Source organism: Canis lupus, chromosome 5 (assembly GCF_048164855.1).
Source record: "Canis lupus baileyi chromosome 5, mCanLup2.hap1, whole genome shotgun sequence".
Classification (NCBI taxonomy): domain Eukaryota; kingdom Metazoa; phylum Chordata; class Mammalia; order Carnivora; family Canidae; genus Canis; species Canis lupus.
Window position 1 is genome coordinate 30,474,919 of NC_132842.1, and position 17,458 is coordinate 30,492,376.

At 39.6% G+C, this 17,458-nt stretch overlaps 1 long non-coding RNA gene across 3 annotated transcripts in view; it reads right to left on the bottom strand.

Annotated features, from left to right (window-relative positions):
• LOC140633422 (uncharacterized) overlaps positions 1–17,458 on the bottom strand; it is a 74,781-nt gene that overhangs the window by 3,139 nt on the left and 54,184 nt on the right. The window contains exons 1-3 of one of the 3 annotated variants that reach the window (XR_012031036.1): positions 14,200–14,394; positions 11,269–11,340; positions 4,051–4,192 (exon numbers count right to left, since the gene is read on the bottom strand). This is a non-coding gene — a long non-coding RNA (uncharacterized lncRNA). Of the gene's footprint in view, positions 1–4,050; positions 4,193–5,061; positions 8,146–11,268; positions 11,341–14,199; positions 14,395–17,458 lie in introns of those variants that run through there. The other 2 variants (XR_012031037.1, XR_012031035.1) reach the window with 2 other exon arrangements.

Below are 17,458 nucleotides of genomic sequence, written 5' to 3' on the forward strand. Positions count from 1 at the left end.
TTCTCCATTAGAATAATGTAGAGCCAAGATTCTCTAAGTGTAGTTCCCAGGATAATGCAAATTCTCCAGTCCTTGGACTGGAGATGAGGCCCATCGATCTGTGTTGTAACAAGCCCTCCAGGTGATTCTGATGCATTCTAAAGTTTGCAAATTGCTGACATAAAGGACCTAATTACATCATTTATCTCATTGAGTTTTTCTTTTTTTTGAATTGTGGAAACTCTAAAAGATATTCCTTTATCAGAATTATCTAACTTGGGACGCCTGGGTGGCTCAGTGGTTGAGCGCTTTCTTTCAGCCCAGGGTGTGATCCTGGAGTCCCAGGATCAAGTCCCACATCAGGCTCCCTGCATGGAGCCTGCCTCTCTCTCTCTGTGTCTCTCATGAATACATAAATAGAATCTTTATTTTTTATTTTTTTTAGAATCTTTAAAAAAAAAGAATTATCTAAACTCCACATTCTGCAATTTATGTTAGGAATGTGGTTTTCTTAAATCTTCTCTCAAATTACTTCTTGGTTGCTTCTGTTTTCAAGGTGATAAATGTTCATGCAGATCTCTAACCTCTTGACATGTTATACTAGTCCTTCTCATCTCTCCAGAAGCCTGCTTCTTTGAATCAAGCATTTGATTCAATATTATTTTGAATGTTATATTCTAATCCTAAGTACCTATCAGTTGATCTTCAACAGTTGCTTCTGCATTCTTTACCAAGCCAACCAACTGTGTTAGATTTTCAAAAGGTCCTACTGTACACAGGGTTCCATGATGACATCTCGAGGCCCTGGGCCTACTGGGGAGTGGGGAGCTAGGGAAAGGCCTAGTGGGAGCCCTTGGGGTCCCCCACCTCCACTTCAACCAGAGTGACTCTGATTTTGTCAGTTTTATCATTGGCTTTACTCATTTAATACATTTGTTTCAAAAAGAGAGGAAAGTTTTCATGCTTTACAAAATATTTGACAGCGACTGGGTTAAATAAGTAGAATACTACATGCCTATCTAGAAATGCATAGATAGGGTACAGAGATGGGACAGATATCAAATGTCTGAAGTGACACCTGTCCTGTCATCACCATCATTATCAATCAGAAGGCACTCTCATTGCCATTCTTGATCTATAGCCACACGTAAAGAACTGCAGAGCAATATGGCTGTCATTAGTCTCATTCTTGGCCCTCTACTTTTCACTCCATCAGCCCAAGGAGTTAAATATTCCGATAAACATTTATTCCAATAATTTACTTATTTCAATAAGCATTTATTGAACAGTGACCACCCCCTTAAGTTAATCGCAGTCCCTGCAACTTGAGAAAGGGGCTCCAGACTTTGCTTTGCTTTCCACTAACATGATGCAACCAGTGTCCATTCTCTTCTTTCAAACTTCCCTCTGCAACAGTGTCAGAGCCTTGAAACAGGTTATGTGTATGAATGCCTCTTTTATTCAACAAAAATGTAGATCTTACATTTCATACTGATGGGCTAGAGTGAGGAAGAAGTGTGCATAAACGAACAGGGGAACAAGTAATACAAAACAGGAAACAAATCATCACAGTGGGTTTTTGATGTATGTATAAATATATTATTTTGCAGCAGTTTGAATTCTCATCTATGTTTTTATCACAGTTATTCGGTTAGTTTAGGTTTTCTCTGCTCAAAATAATTGAAAGAAATATAGGCTTAGAGAAGTATGCTTTAAGACAGAAAGAAGCTAAGTTGAGATTGTAAAATTTCAGTAAAAATTCATCAAACAGACTCAAGAGTTGCTGATAACAACACATATTCTAATTATTTCATTCTTTCCATCCATATTCTTCCTTTTATATTTCTGGGTTGTCCTTATTCTTTTTTGCATGCCTACTCAGCCCAGACTCACTATCTTTGGGAACTATGCCCCCAACACACACACACACACACACACACACACACACACACACACACAAATGAATTCCTGTAGCCATAACCATATTATATGGCCATGGCGCTTTGGCACAGTTGGTTGGACCAGGAATGGACCTTTGCCCTTAAGGAAATTCAATTCATTGGCTGTGTATGGCCAGTCAGATGATCTCTGGTGGATGTGAATCAATGGATGAGAAGACTGAGTACTGATGGGCAGTCCTCTAATTCTGGACCATTAGACCGACAGTCCATACTTTCCTACAAAGTCACCAGTTCTTGAGGCTTAGTTCAGCTTTCCTTGGATTCTGTGATGTACCCAATATCTTTCCATAAATACTCTCCTTCTCTCTCTCTGTCTGTCTCTCTCTCTCTCCTCTTTCTGCTTACTTGACTGGATTTCTGTTATATGAAACTAAATATTCCATAAGACACTCTATCTTTGAGAAGGCCCCTACTGTTACTCTCAAACATCAAACCATATGCCCCCGCTACTTCCAAAACTGTTTTTAAAAAAAGATTTACTTATTTTAGGGGAGAGAGAGAGCATATGTGAGTAGGAGGAGGGACAGAGGGACAGGAAGAGGGAAAGAGAATCCACAGGCAGACTCCCCACAGAGTGTGAGGCCCCACACAGGGCTTGATCCAAGAGTCATCTGCTTTAAGTGAATGAATCACCCAGGCGCCTCCTCTACTACCAAACTCTTAATCTCAAATCTTAGTAACCATTTAAACCATGCTTCTCAATGCAGGCTACAATTGAAAATTACTTGGAAATTTTATAAAACCTATCAGTGCCCCAGCCACATCCTACACTGGTTGAGTCTGAAACTCCAAGTGCAGGGCCTTGATATTAAAAATGACTTTAAGATTCCCCAGATAATTCTAAGAACCACCCAAGACGGCAAAACACTGGAATATGACAATAACCACCCATTCTGCCGATGTATCCAGTGAAGGTCATACTCACTGTAAACTTTATCTGGCTGTGATGTCTGTGCTAAGAAAATCAGATATAGAAACATCATTAAAAAAAACAACAGACAGGGAGCCTGGGTGGCTCAGTCAGTTGGGCATCTGCCTTCAGCTTGGGTCATGATCCCAGGGTCCCAGGATCAAGCCTCTCTTCAGGCTCCCTGCTCGGTGGGGAGTCTGCTTCTCCTTCTCTCTCTGCCTCCTCCCCCCGCTCATGCTTTGTCTCTCTCTCTCTCTCTCTCTCTCTCTCAAGTAAATAAATAAAATCTTCTTTAAAAATTATCAAGGTAATTCTTCCCTTTAAAGGAGATTTATTTCTCTTTCCAATATGGTATTTTTTACTGTTTTCTTAAATAACTGTTCTCTCTCAATTAAAAACATGTTTCAATTTATTCAGCAACCATTTAGAAAGTGAAAGCCACAGACTGGGAAAAATATTTGCCACCAGTATCTATATACCTGACATATATACATCTAACATAGATATATATCTGAGATATATATATATGTCAAATGATTCATTATTATGCAGAATATATAAAGAATTCATAATAATTATTTTTTTAAAAAATACAAAACACCCAACTTTAAAAAATGGGCTAAAGATTTTAGACACCTGACAAAAGATATCCAAATAGCCAATAAATATATGAAAATATCCTCAATATTATTATTGCATTAGGAAAATGTAAATCAAAGCCACAATGAAATGTGAAATTAATAAAGTGATATGTGAAAGAATGAAGTAATTAGAATAGATGTTATTATTAACAATCATTAAATGCAAATTAAGCCCAGCAGAATATCTAAAATTAAAAAAGGCAGGGGTGCCTGGATGACTCAATCAGTTGAATGGCCTACTCTTGGTTTCATCTCAAGTCATGATCTCAATGTAGTGAGACTGAAGTGCATTTTGGGGCTCTGTTTGAAGCTTCTCTCCCTCTGTCCCTTCCTCCACTCATGTCCCTCTCTCTCTCTCTCTCTCAAATGAATAAATGAATCTTTAAAAATTAATAAAGTTGAAAAAGACAGACAGTACTGGGTGTTGGTGAGTATATGAGTATACAACCATTGCTAGCAGGAGTATAAAACAGTCAATTTGGAAAAGTGTTTGGCAGTTTCAAATAAAGGTAACATACACCTACCACATGACTTAATTATTCCACTTGCATGTACATACCCAAGATAATTGTATGTGTATCCACAAAAAGCTGTATACAAAGATGTTCCTAGGGGCTTTACTCATACTTCCTGGCAGTATTCAATTGTTTGGCAGTTTCATACAGTCAACATACACCAACCAACGACCCAGGAATTCACTCCTGCATATACCAGAGAGAACTGAGTGTAGGTGTTTACAAAAAAAAAAAAAGTACAACAATTTTCACAGGAGATTTATTCATATAATCAAAACCTGAAAATAACCCCAAATGCTCATCAATACAAGAGTGAATAAACATTTTGGTATATTTATATGATGGAATACTACACAGTAATACAAAAAGAAAAACCTACTGATATATGGGATGACATAAATGAATCTCAAAAACATCATGCTGAGTGAAAGAAGCCAATTCCCCTTCCTGCCAAAAAAATACACACTATATGGTTCCAGTTACATGAAGTGAAAAAACAAACAAAATTAGGGTATGGTTAATGAAATCAGAAAAGTGTTTTTTTTTCTAGCAGAAAGGAGACATTGATTGGCAATAAGCAGAAGGACATTTCCTAGAGGGATGGAAATTCTATAACAATTGGGGTAGTGGTTACCAGAGTGTGTATGTGGCTTGAAATTCATCAGGCTACACATTTAAGACTTAACGAATTTTAATGTTACATGCACTGAAATTATACTCCAGTAAATACGTATTTAACAAATATTTACCAAGGTTCTGTTATGTGCCTGGACATGTACAAGGCATTTAGAATTCAAAGAGGAATGAGATAGGAAGGGTACTTCTCCCTAGAAGGGATGTTGGCATTTTAGGCAATGTATTGATAATAACCTTCTCTTTCTCTCCTGGGCTCACAATTAAAGAAAGTAAGGAAGGTAGGAAGGAAGAGAGAGAGAGACAGAAAGAGGGAGAGAGAAAGAAAGGAGAAAGAAAAAAGGAAGGAAGAAAGGAAAAAAAAGAGAAGGAAGAAGGAAGAAAGGAAAAAAGGAAAACAAAAAAGAAGGACAGGGACTTACCGGTATCAGAATGTCAACATTGTTACTGACATAAGGACTGGAGAAAATGCCTCTAGACTTATCATCCAAATTTACACATGAGTTGGCAGTCCTTGGACTCCCAAGAGTCCATCCAAGGAGAAGTTTGTGTCCAGAGATCAGACTTCCCAAGATTGCTAGCTTCACATCCTGACATTGTGACATGGATGGACTTTGAGGACATTGTGCCAAGGGAAGTAAGTCAGCCAGAGAAAGAAAAATATACTGAGTGATCTCACTTATATGTGAAATCTCAGAAACCTGAACTAGAAACAGCAGAGCGGTGGTAACCAGAGGCTTGGGGGAAGGGGAAGTGGGGAGTTTTTTGGCCAAAGGGCACACACTTCTAGTCATAAGATGAATAAGTTTTGCGGATCCAATGAACAGCATGGTGATTATAGTTAATAATACTGTATTACATACTCAAAAGTTGCTACGTGAGAGATCTTAAGTGTTCTCACCACAGGGGAAAAAAAAAGGTAATTATGTGACACGATGAAGGTATTAGCTAACCGCACAGTGGTAATCATTTTTACAATATTTAAGTGCACCAAATTAACACGTTGTATGCCTTAAACTTACACAATGTGTATGTCAATTATATCTCAATAAAGCTGGGGGTAAAAAAAAAAAAAAGATTCCTGGCTTCTCAAGATGGCTGCAGAGTAGACCCACTTCCCAAGACTGTTGGCTCAGGGAATGGTAATAGAACAAGAGTGAATCTCTAGTGCTTTTGAACTTGCAGTAGATTAGCTCCACTCAATTGAGAAACAGAGGCCAGTGGATGTCACCCACCAATCAGGTAGGTCAGTCCTCCTCCATGGAGAGGAGTAAGTCAGGAGTGGGAAGAGAGGCTGACTGTACAGTCCAGCAGAAGATCATCCAAGTGAAAACATGAGGCCAGAGAAGGGCAGGATCACCCAACAACCCCCCAAAACAAGGAGATAGACATATAAACAAGCAAGCACAAAATGTTTTATAGATGATAACAACAAGTTCACAACACGTACGGAAGAGAATGGTGTACTCTATTGGGAGTGAAAGTCATAAAAACTTCAAAGAAGGAGAAAGACAAGCTGACTTTGAAAGACAAGAGGTGGAGGGCCTTCTCAGGCAGAGTTCTTCCAGAACATGAGAAGAGTCATGAAGATATGGCGTGGTGTGACACACCCAAAGAACTTTGGGGACTAGGTAGTTGGTGTAGCTGCTTGCTGAGAAGAGTGTGGCAAGAAATGAGGCTACATGACAAATGTCTTTGGAGGCTGGGCTAAGGATTTGGGGATTTATTTCCAAGTAATAGAGATGATCCTATAATGAGATTCCTATTTTTAGATGGTTGCATACAAGATGGAAGGTAAGTCTGAAGCTCAGGATTATAGTCAAGGAGAGAGACGCTGAGGATCTGACATCTCTGAAGGAGATGGAGAATCCAGGGAAATGACTGAAGGGAAAGATAGAGTTCAGCTTGCGAAGTGTTGAGTTTGAGAGATTTATAGGACCTGGGCAAGTCTCTCAAAGGCAGCCTGATGTATCGCTCTGTAGCTAAGGGGGAACACTGAGGCTGAATGTATAGATTTACAAGTGGTCCAAATGGCTACCGCTATGCCTAGACAGAGTGAAAATAGAAAAGCACTCCCCATCCAGGTGGAGGGTTCTCTATTTCTACCTGCCCTCTGTCTCATGAGTTGTGTTGTCTCTTGTGGGAAGACTTTACCTTCCCATCCCACTGGTGTCATGCTGGGCCATGTGACTTGCTTTGGCTGATGGAATGGAATGCATGCTGCACTCAGAAAGCTCTAGAAACTACTCTATGTTTCTGTAAACTCTCTTGCTTGATTCCTTGTGTCACAAGGTTGACACCTGCCAAACAGGGGCTGATTTTCTAATTGACATCTGCAAATGAAGAGGAACAAGACTGAGAAGAGTTCTAGTCTCCTCGCTGTCTGGAGTAGAGCAGACAGTGAGGCAGAGGTGTGCATGACCCTCAGCTGACATTTGGCATGGGTGAGATTTAAACTGTTTTTGTTGTAAGCCGTTGAAGATTTGGGTCATTTATTATTGCAGCAAAACTGGCTAATACCCATTCTCACCTCTCACATCTTCTTGAATCTACTACAATGTAAGTTCTAAGAAGGCACAGACATGATTTTGTTCACTATTGCTTTCCCTGAGCCCCCAAATGGTGACTGGCACATAGTAGTTGCTCAATAAAACCTGTTGACTGAGCTGTCTCCTCTAACATTCCTTGACTTCCCCTTTTTCTCAAGTGACAACCTTGTTTCTTTCATTTCACTGAGAAAATTAAGAAATCAGAAGACTCATCTTACCTCTCACCACTATATTTATCAGCAGACCTACCTCTGCCCCATTATTCACTATTTCCTACTTGTAATGGAAGCACTATCTATGCTGATATCTCAGGCTGGTTTTTTTGGTCAAAACATCGAATCCTCTGGTCTTTCTCTTACTCGAAAACGTTGTGCCTACAATTCTCTCTCTCTTTCTCTCTCTCTCTCCCACATTTTCATCAGCATACTACTATACTATAATGACTTTCTTCTTAGAAAACAAAATCATTTTTAAAAAGTCAATAATTGCCAGGGTCTAGGGGGAAGGAAGGCATGAATAGGCAGAGCATATCATTATACATTTGTCCAAATCCCCAGAATTTACAACCCTGACAGTGAACCCTAATATTAACTATGGACTCTGAGTGAGGATGACATGTCATTGTAAATTCATCAGTTGTAACAAATGTACCACTCTAGTGGAGGATGTTGATAGTGGAGGAGGTTGTGTGGGGGGGAAGTGGGCAAGGGGTAAATAGGACATCTCTGTACCTACTACTCAAGTTTTCTGTGAACCTAAAACCACTTCAAGAAATAAAATCCACAAAAAATCAACTCACTAGCCCCCACAATGCCTTCCAGCTACTGGTTTATTCTTTGTTTTCCTTTAGAGCATGATTTTTCAAATGAGTTATCTATCAATAGATCTATGACAAAGGAAGCTAAAGCATACAATGAGGACAAGAAGTCTCTTCAAAAAATATTGTTGGGAAAACTGGTCAGGTACATACAAAAGAATGAAACTGGACCACTTTCTTACACCATACACAAAAATAAACTCAAATGGATTAAAGACCTAAACATAATACCTGAAATCATAAAACTCCTAAAAGAAAACACTTGGTTATCAGCCTTTGCAATATTTTTTTCTGGACCTGTCTCCTCAGGCAAAGAAACAAATCCAAAACTAAACATTTGGGACTATATCAACTAAAAACCTTTTGCACAGCAAAGGAGACCATCAATAAAATGAAAAGGCAACTTACTGAGAAAATATTTGGAAATGGTATATCCAATAAGAGGTTGATATCCAAAATATAAAAAGAACTCATACATTTCAACACCACAACAAAACAAAAACTAAATAATCTGATTAAAAATTAAAAGACCCAAATAGAAATTTTTCAAGGAAGACATACAAATGGCTAACAGACACATGAAAAGATGCTCAACATCACCAATCATCATGGAAATGCAAATTAAACCACAATGAAATATCACCTCACACTAGTCACTAGTATCAAAAGAAAGAGAACGAAAGAAAGAAAGAAAAGAAAAGAAAAGAAAAGAAAAGAAAAGAAAAGAAAAGAAAAGAAGGAAGGGAGGAAGGAAGGAAGGAAGGAAGGAAGGAAGGAAGGAAGGAAGGAAAGAAAGAAAGAAAGAAAGAAAGAAAGAAAGAAAGAAAGAAAGAAAGAAAGAAAGAAAGAAAGAAAGAAAGAAAGAACAAGCGTTGGTGAGGATATAGAGAAAAGAGAATCCTAAAAAAAAAAAAGAGAGAATCCTTGTGCATTGTTAATGGGAATGTAACCTGGTGCAGTCACTGTGGAAAACAGTATTGAAGTCCCTCAAAAACTTAAAGATAGAAATATCATATAATCCAGTAATTCTACTTCTGGATAGTTACTCAAAGAAAACAAAAACACTAATTTGAAGGGATATATACACCCTCATGTGTATTGTAGTATTATTTACAATAGAAAGATACGGAAGCAACCTAAATATCCATCTATAGATGAATGGATAAAGAAGATACAGGGTGTGTGTGAGTGTGTGTGTGTGTTACATTTAATGGAACATTGCTCAGCCATTAAAAAGAATGACATCTTGCTGTTCACAAATGGATGGGCCTAGAGGATATTAAGTGAAATAAGTCACACAGAGAAAGAAAAACACCATATGATCCCACTCATAGGTGGAATCTAAAAAAAAATACAAAAACAAAAACAAAAGAAATGAACAAACAAACCAATGGGGGTGGGGAACAGAAACAGACTCACAAATATAGAGACCAAACTGGTGGTTGCCAGAGGGGAGGAGGTGGGGATAGGTGAAATAGGTGAAGGGGACTAAGAGGTACAAACTTCAAGTTACAAAAATAGTTATGGGGATGGAAAGCATGGCATAGGGAATACAGTCAATAATACTGCACTAACCTTGTATGATGGCAGATGGTGACCACGGTTATAGTAGTGAGCATTTTGTAATGTATAGAATTGTTGAATCACTATATTGTATGCCTCAAACTAATACAATATTGTATGCCAACTACAGTTCAAATTTTTTATCAAAAGTTGTTTATCTCTCACCTACACAACATTCACTTCAACACCAATTACCATGGCCAGAATAGAATTCTTGGCTTCACCCGTCCCTCATAACCCAGAGCCATCTTCCACTCATCTTGCCTCTCTTAGTAAATGGCGACATCTTTCACTGAGTATTCAAGCCAAAGATCTGAGTCATACTTGATTCTTCTATTTTCCTTATGTCCCTGACCCAATCTATCAAGCAAGTTCTGTGAGTGCTCCTTTGAAAATAGATACCCCAAATGGACACTTCTCACCAGTTCCACCGCTATCATGTCAGGCCAAGCCACCACAGTCTGTCCACTTGGACAACTGCAATAATCTGATCACTTTGCTCCTTCACTCTCGGCTTTCTCATAGCTTCCATCAATTCAAAATAATATCCCCAACTCTGACCTGGTCTATAAATCATTAAATGGTTCAGCCCCTCCCTACTTTTTTAATCTGCATCTCTTTCCTCTGTCCTCTGGCTTGTTCACTCACACTAGCCAGATTGTTGATCCTAGAACACCAAGCTCATGCTGCCACTGGGATCCTGTTCTTCCGAATATCTACATGGCTGTCCCCTTCACTTACCCAGGACTCTGGACAAGTGTCGCCTCTTCAGATGGGCTTTTCTTGACCTCCCCACCTCAAGTAGCATCCTGTCCAGTGCCATTCTGGCGTACTTTACTTACCTGTATTAGTTTTCTTTGTAACACCTACCCCATGAAACACTACACTATCTATTCGTTTGCTTGCTTATTGTCTATCTGCTTCACCAGAACTTAAGCACCACAATAACAGCAAAGATTTTCTGCTTTGTTTCTGCTATAATGCCAGTGCCATGTGGCTGGCACATAAATTGTAGTGGAAACAGAGTACCAAAAATGAGCTCATCAGAAGATGAAGAATTTCTTTCTTTGTATAAAACAGATAAGTTACCAACATGAGGAAATATTGGTAATAACAGGAGATGTGAGTTTTATCAGAAAAAGACAGAGAAGTGAGAAAAGTAGGATTTAGTCCTTGTTTACAGCATGGATGAAATCAACCTAATCTCAACAGATCTCAATATCTTCATTTATCAACAAGAAACAGAATATTCCACAACAGATTGGGGAGAAAAAAAAAGGAAATAACTCAAACAAAAAGTTTTGAGCTTTTTCCAGAAGAAATGTATTTCACCAATTCGAGGTATTGTTAATACCCCATCTGGTCATGACTGATGGAATAGATTTTTGGATTTCACGAATTTAACAACTTGCTAATGTCACTTCTATGTTTTTTCTTTGTTCTGTTTTAATCCTCCAGGTTCATATTGAATACAAAATTTGCCTATCATAAAATAATCCTCTTGCCCCATGACCCAGAATGTCTTTGGTTTTGATTTTGCTTACCATTTTTCTTTATTTTTTGTTTTGTTTCATTTCCTTTTCTCAAGCTCTGAAACTAGAAGTTGCTAGAAATAATTGTAGGGAAAGTTGTGAGTTTTCATGAAAGGGTAAAGTTGCTCAGAACATTAAGTAAGCAAAATATTATTTCTCCATTCTTACCCGCTCAGTTTCTGGAGATCCATTGGCTCTTAAGGAGAGCAGGTCTAGAGCCAAAGAGAACACACTCTGTTCCTAAAACAAAGGAGCTTACATCAGAGAGCTAATTGCAACCAATTCTCTGGATTCATGCCTAAGGGATACTGACCATCTTTCTTACTAAAACTGAAGGTGTGAGTACCATCAAACCCTTTGTAGCCTATTGCATAATTGTGGACTCAGATACACACAATCAAATGATTTCTCCTCAAATCTAGTTCCTTAAAGTAAAACCTCTAATGAAAACCAGTTAAGGCTAATACCATATTGATCTTGTCTCCCAAACCAGAGCTCTAAAAGGACTCTCCACGTAATCATTCATTCAGCAGATACTTACTGAATACCTGTTATGCACAAAGTAGTACATGAGGCACTAGGAATAAAAAGGTGACTTAGAGGCATTTCCTGTCTTTAGAAACACGTAGAGGGGTGCCTGGGTGGCTCAATCGGTTAAGCATCTGGCTCTTGGTTTTAGCTCAGGTCATCATTTGGCAGTTGTAGGATCAAGCCCTGCATTGAGCTCTGTGCTCAGTGCGGAGTCTGCTTCAGATTCTCTCTCACTCTCCCTCTCTCTCTCTCTCAAAAAAAATGAAATCTTTTTTTTAAAAAAGATAAAAAAAGGAACACATAGAGTCTGGTTGGAATGATCAGATGTTTCCAGAGACATGTAACACATTATAAATTTGGAAATGCCCTGAGAGTGATGGAATAGTGACACTATTTAAGGTATCTAGACATGACACCATCCCTAATTAATCGTGTGACTGTGGGTGTTTCATAGCTGCAATGATACTCAATGTCTTCATCTGTAAACTGGAAATTATGATAATGCACTGGCCTTATCCAGGTGCTGTGAAAAGGCAACGAATGAGATAATACATATGAAATTCTTAACACAGTGCTTGCCATGTAGTGTGTGTTTAATCAATGGCAGTGATTATCATGGCCACTGAGATGCAAAGGAGAGATGAGGATACATCTAGGATACAGGGAAAAGGTGAGATTTCCATTAGGAGGTAACATTTGAGCTGTATCTTAAAGAATCAGTTAGATTTGGACTTGGGCATTTAGCAGAGAGAACTAAGGAAAGAGGAAGTCGTGTTGCAGTAAGGTTAGTGAGCAGTTGATGATTTTTGTTTATTGCTCATTTGTCTGTAGCAAAGCCAGCAGGAAGGAGAATAGTGGAGAATTCCTGTTGAAGAGCTAGGTTAGGGCAGATTAGGAAGGATCTTGAAAGCCAGGCTGATGAATCTGGGCTTAATCCAAAGACATTATGGATTCCGAAGACTCTAGGTTTGGGGTAAAGGAAGGGAAAAATGACTACACTTCAAGAAAACTAAACTGGAAGCAATGGAGAAGAATGATGGAGGAGACAGCATGCCCACTTCACATAAATCCCGACAGTCCCCTAGTTCTAATACAGCCCCAGGATCTGCTCCAGGCAGCCGTTAGTAATTGAGCAATGCTGGCGTGAAGGATGAGATGGAGGATTATCCATCCCTGAACTAGAGCCACGATGGAAGAGATGAGGGAGCTTTTGCTGGTATCCAGCTAGCAAATACACGTCTCAAATGGAAAGAGGGAAAAGGCACCTAACTTTCTGGCCATCTCTGTGAGATCCAACAGGACTAGTCATCTGAAGCTGCAAAATGATGGCAGGGTCAACTTTCACCTGTTACAGATGGAGGGCTCAGTTTTTGATTCATTCAAACCAACTGTTCCCTCCCAGTATCTTAGAGGCAGGGCAATTCACAATAGTCAAATGGCTCCTTGGAAACCAGACATATGAGGAGGGTAGTTATTCGATTCACAGTGGATTTAGTTTTTCCATGGTGCCCCTGCGCCCCATCTAGTAAAATCTGGTGGAAATTACAAACTGTAAAAATTCAGCCCTCTATCACAATAACAGGATGCACCTGTAGATTTCATAGAATTAGCAGCAGCATTCTCTCAACACCAGTTTGAGAGAAATAAGACTTTGCATAGCACCAACTGGGGCAAAATCTGAAGTAGTATGACATACCTCTCAACGATGAAAGGTGTCACAGCAGAGCAGACTCCACATCTACCACCCACTCAACAAACGTGTGCTGAAGACCTCCACCCCCGGCTTCCCTTGTGTTGGTTGATTTGCTATTTGGGGGATTATCAATTTAACAAATGTGTTTGCAATTGGTTGGGGGCCTTTCTGCTCCCAACCCTATAATTACATTGTGGGCTCTTGGTGAGCAGGAACCCTAGTTTTCTTGGTCTTTGCATCTTTCCCTGGACTGAGTGCTTTGTTCCTGGGTTCTCAATCTGATTCCTTGAATTAAACCTTATTGAAGGATGCCCCCAAGAGCACGTATGCTGTATGGAAAAAACTAAATGGCGGGACCTTGAATGGAGATTTCAGGCCCGTATCTAGAAGATGAAGGTCAGAAAGGCCTGGGGCACCACAGACTTAGGAAAACAGCCTCTTCCTGAACCTAACAAAAACATGAGCTATGTAAACAATCGGCTCTCTGCAGCACCCCTGGTCATTTGACTGCCTAGAGTCCTCCTCTCTCTGGATTCTGACTCTGAGGCCACAGCTCTGCAAGCGTGCTCTGCTAGGAGTGTGAGATGAGAGAGTGGGGCCGCTTTCATGTGGTGCAGCTGGCAAAGGCAGGGCAGGCCTGCATGCTCAAAGGATCCCTGCAGAACCCCAGTCATTTCTCTTGTCAAGAGCTCATTTCTTTCTTTCTCTGAGTAGATTGTGAGCATCCTCAGAGCGAGTCTGAATTTCTTAGATTGTCCCCAGATCCTAGCACCATACTTTAATCGCAGGTTTGCAGGCAACATTTGCTGAGGGGTGACTTGACAGAAATGAAATTCCTTTATCTGAGTTTTGCCCTCTCCCTTCCTGAGACTCACCTGTTGACGTTAGTCCACTACGAAATGGTGAAGAGGAGAGCAGCAGGGGAGAAGAGGGAGAAATCCTGGGATTCCTGAGCTCATGGGCCTTCTCTCTTGCCCCTGGTTCACAGAGGAAGCTGTGTTCAGCATTTTAACACACCCTCAAAGTGAAGTCAACTCCAAAAGGCAGGAGCAAGAAATGGGAATTTTATTTATTTATTTATTTATTTATTTATTTATTTATTTATTATTATTTTTTTTTACTCAAGACTTTTGTGGAAGTGTTGGGGGAAGGGGTTAACATTGCAGAGCAAATTGCAAACTATTATTTGCCAATGATCTTAAAAATCCCTTTAAGCTCTCTATTATTTCCCCCAAAGTTCCCCTTAGTTTTTCCCTCTCTCCTCACCCCTTCTCTGTGCTGTCATCTCTACTTCTCCATTGCCAATTCACCATCTCTTTTTCCACTATAAAGCAATTTTTCTCACCCTTGACATGTCTAATGTGCATGCTCATGCCCACCCTATTGACTCTGCCTATTCTCTGTGGAGAACTGGTGACACCATCCTCCACAAATAGGAGTCAGCAAGCTGTGGTACCTCGTCCACCTATGAAGTTTACCATCCCTCACTGTTGTCACTTCTTTCTTATCTCTTTCTTCCTTATCTCATCCTTTCCCCTTACTTTTTATTTCTGCTCTCAAGCATTCAAGATGCAGCTCTTTTATCTCCTTTCAAAGGAGAATCTGTGCCACTTGGGACAAGGGTCTTTGTTGAAAGGACCAGCAAAATGACAAGCCATAATGGTAAATGAGGGGAAAATGAAAGAAGGTGACAGATTTCTCACCACATCTTTTCCCTTCACCTGCTCTTCCTTTACCCCCTTTCTCTGCATCGAGACTCTTAGAAATAGTTTCTGCTATAAGCTAACTATTCATTAGTAGGGTGATGGAAGAGATGCGGGAACCAAGGGTTTAGGATAGTCTGGATGATAAATGCCAAAAACAGAGTTCCTGTCTTCAAGGACCACCCAATATACTGGGAATGAGAGAACAACCAAAACTGAAGGACTAGCTCTTGTCCATTAATGGCACCACCTTTCTGCCCCTCACCTCATCTTAGCCTCAGGCACCTGGATTTAACCACCTGTTGTCTCCTCCCATCTGCCCTTGCTGGCCTCTTCATTCTGTGTCCACTAGCGTCTTCACCAGGGAACGTTCAAGGAAGGGAAAAGATGAGATCTAAATCAGTGAGTTTTTACTCTACCAAAGTTTACAACCGCCATTCTTTACTTCTTGCCCCTGTATACCAGGTAATAAAACTGCATTTTTCCTTTGCAAGATATCCTGACATCGTTCCTCCTTGCCATTCCTGTTTGTATCAGTTCATTCAGGTCCTTATTATTTCATGCCTGGGGAATATCATAGCATCTCGGTACACCCAGTCTCCCCTGCACCTTTAATCTCTCCTGTTTGCTGCCCCAGCTCAGGCATCGCTTGGATTGTGCCTGCCCTTGCTTTGATATCTTTAGGGATTAAAATTCAGATATCTTATATTGTCCATCATGGTCCACCTCAGTTTGAATCCAACTGATATTTCTACCCACAGCTTCCACTATCTGTCTACCTGGCTCTGCTTCTGGCCAACTGCAGACCATCCCTTGTTACCTAGGCATGTCCACCTACCAAGGCTGCACTTATTCCTCAAGGACCATTTTTAGACCTTTCTCCATCATAACAACCCACTAAATTTTCCCTTCCTGGCTTTCTGTTTTTCTTCTTATCATGACCATTTGTATTTATCATTTTTTACCATTAGAAAACCATCTCTCAAGCCTAAGATAAGGCAGACTGGATCAGAAATTTGCTGTCTGATGTAAGGAACAGTTTCTTCTGGGAAGTACCAAGCTTTTCTGGTAACAGGGTTGAGCAATTTCCTGATAAACTGAGACTCAACTTGCACAGTTGACCGTCTGTCCTGTGAGGAACTTAGCTGCCTTTAACCAAATGTTCCTTTCTTGGGCTGAATCTATCAATGTTATCTACACTTTCTTAAAAAGAAAACAAAACAAAACAAAACCCTCTAGTAGAACAAAAATCTTTGAACTGGACTCACTGGAAATTACCTCCTTGCAGCAGGCTTGAGACAAAATTTTGACATGTACTCACAAAAAATTTATCTGTAATTGCTTTACCATATGCTAGTTATATTTTATGCATAATTGTCTTCACAAATAGCAGTATAACAGCATTTAAACAGTGCATTACAATACAGCATGGCAGGTACTATGACAGTGGTAGATAGGATTAGAAACGGCCTCCTGGAGGAAGTGATACTCAAGTGTCTTTCCGTCTCAATTATAAATTCATCAAGCACAACAGCTTTGGTATATAGAGCGTCAGTGTGAGATTATGTATAATTCATGACAAAATGGTTCTGTGACCTTCCCCTATCCCTAGATCTTCAGTCTCTGCATACTGCAGTGTGACATCAACTAGAAAGCTCAAGGTCAGGAAACAAGGGCTGAAAGTTCACTCAGTGCAAATTGTAAAAGTCAACTAAGTTCTTTGTTTTATATTAGTCCATCTGAATACTGAGAGTTGGTTGTCTTACTTTGTCAGAAAAATTGTGGGGGCTTTGTGATATAGTATTATCTTGAAACTTTCCGTTAACATGAATTTAAATATTTTATAAATACAATCAATTACTTAAAGGTATCTTTTTTTGTACTGCTTTTCTAGTGGACCTACTTGTTCCTTTGCTACTTGACCTTCACCATCTTGTTTCAAATGTCAAGATATGTTTATATGAAACTTTAATATTAGGAAGAAACTTCAAATTATGTCAGACAATGGAATCATTTAGCTAGACTTATGGTTTAAAGCAAAATGGCAGAACCTCCATATTTGGAAAAGATAAGGTAAAAGCATTTTTGCTTAGAAGCTCATAAAATGCTGTTTTTTTCCCATTGGTGAGTTATGGTTGTTCTTACATGATTCGAAAATTGTTGAGCCATTCCTAAGCAAGCCTGCTGTCCAATGGGAAATCACTAATGCAGGAATGTGTGACGTTTGCTCTGTCCATTGAGCACAATTATATTAGTCAGGGTAAGTCAAGCTGCTGTAACAAAAGACCCCACAATGATGTGGCTTAATGTGAAAAAATGTTTACTTATATATAGCAGTTTGAGGTACATACACCTGGTCATATGTAGCTGTGTCCAGGCATTCAGTAGCCTGGTTGGAGCACAGTACTGGCATTTTCAATACCCAGCTTCC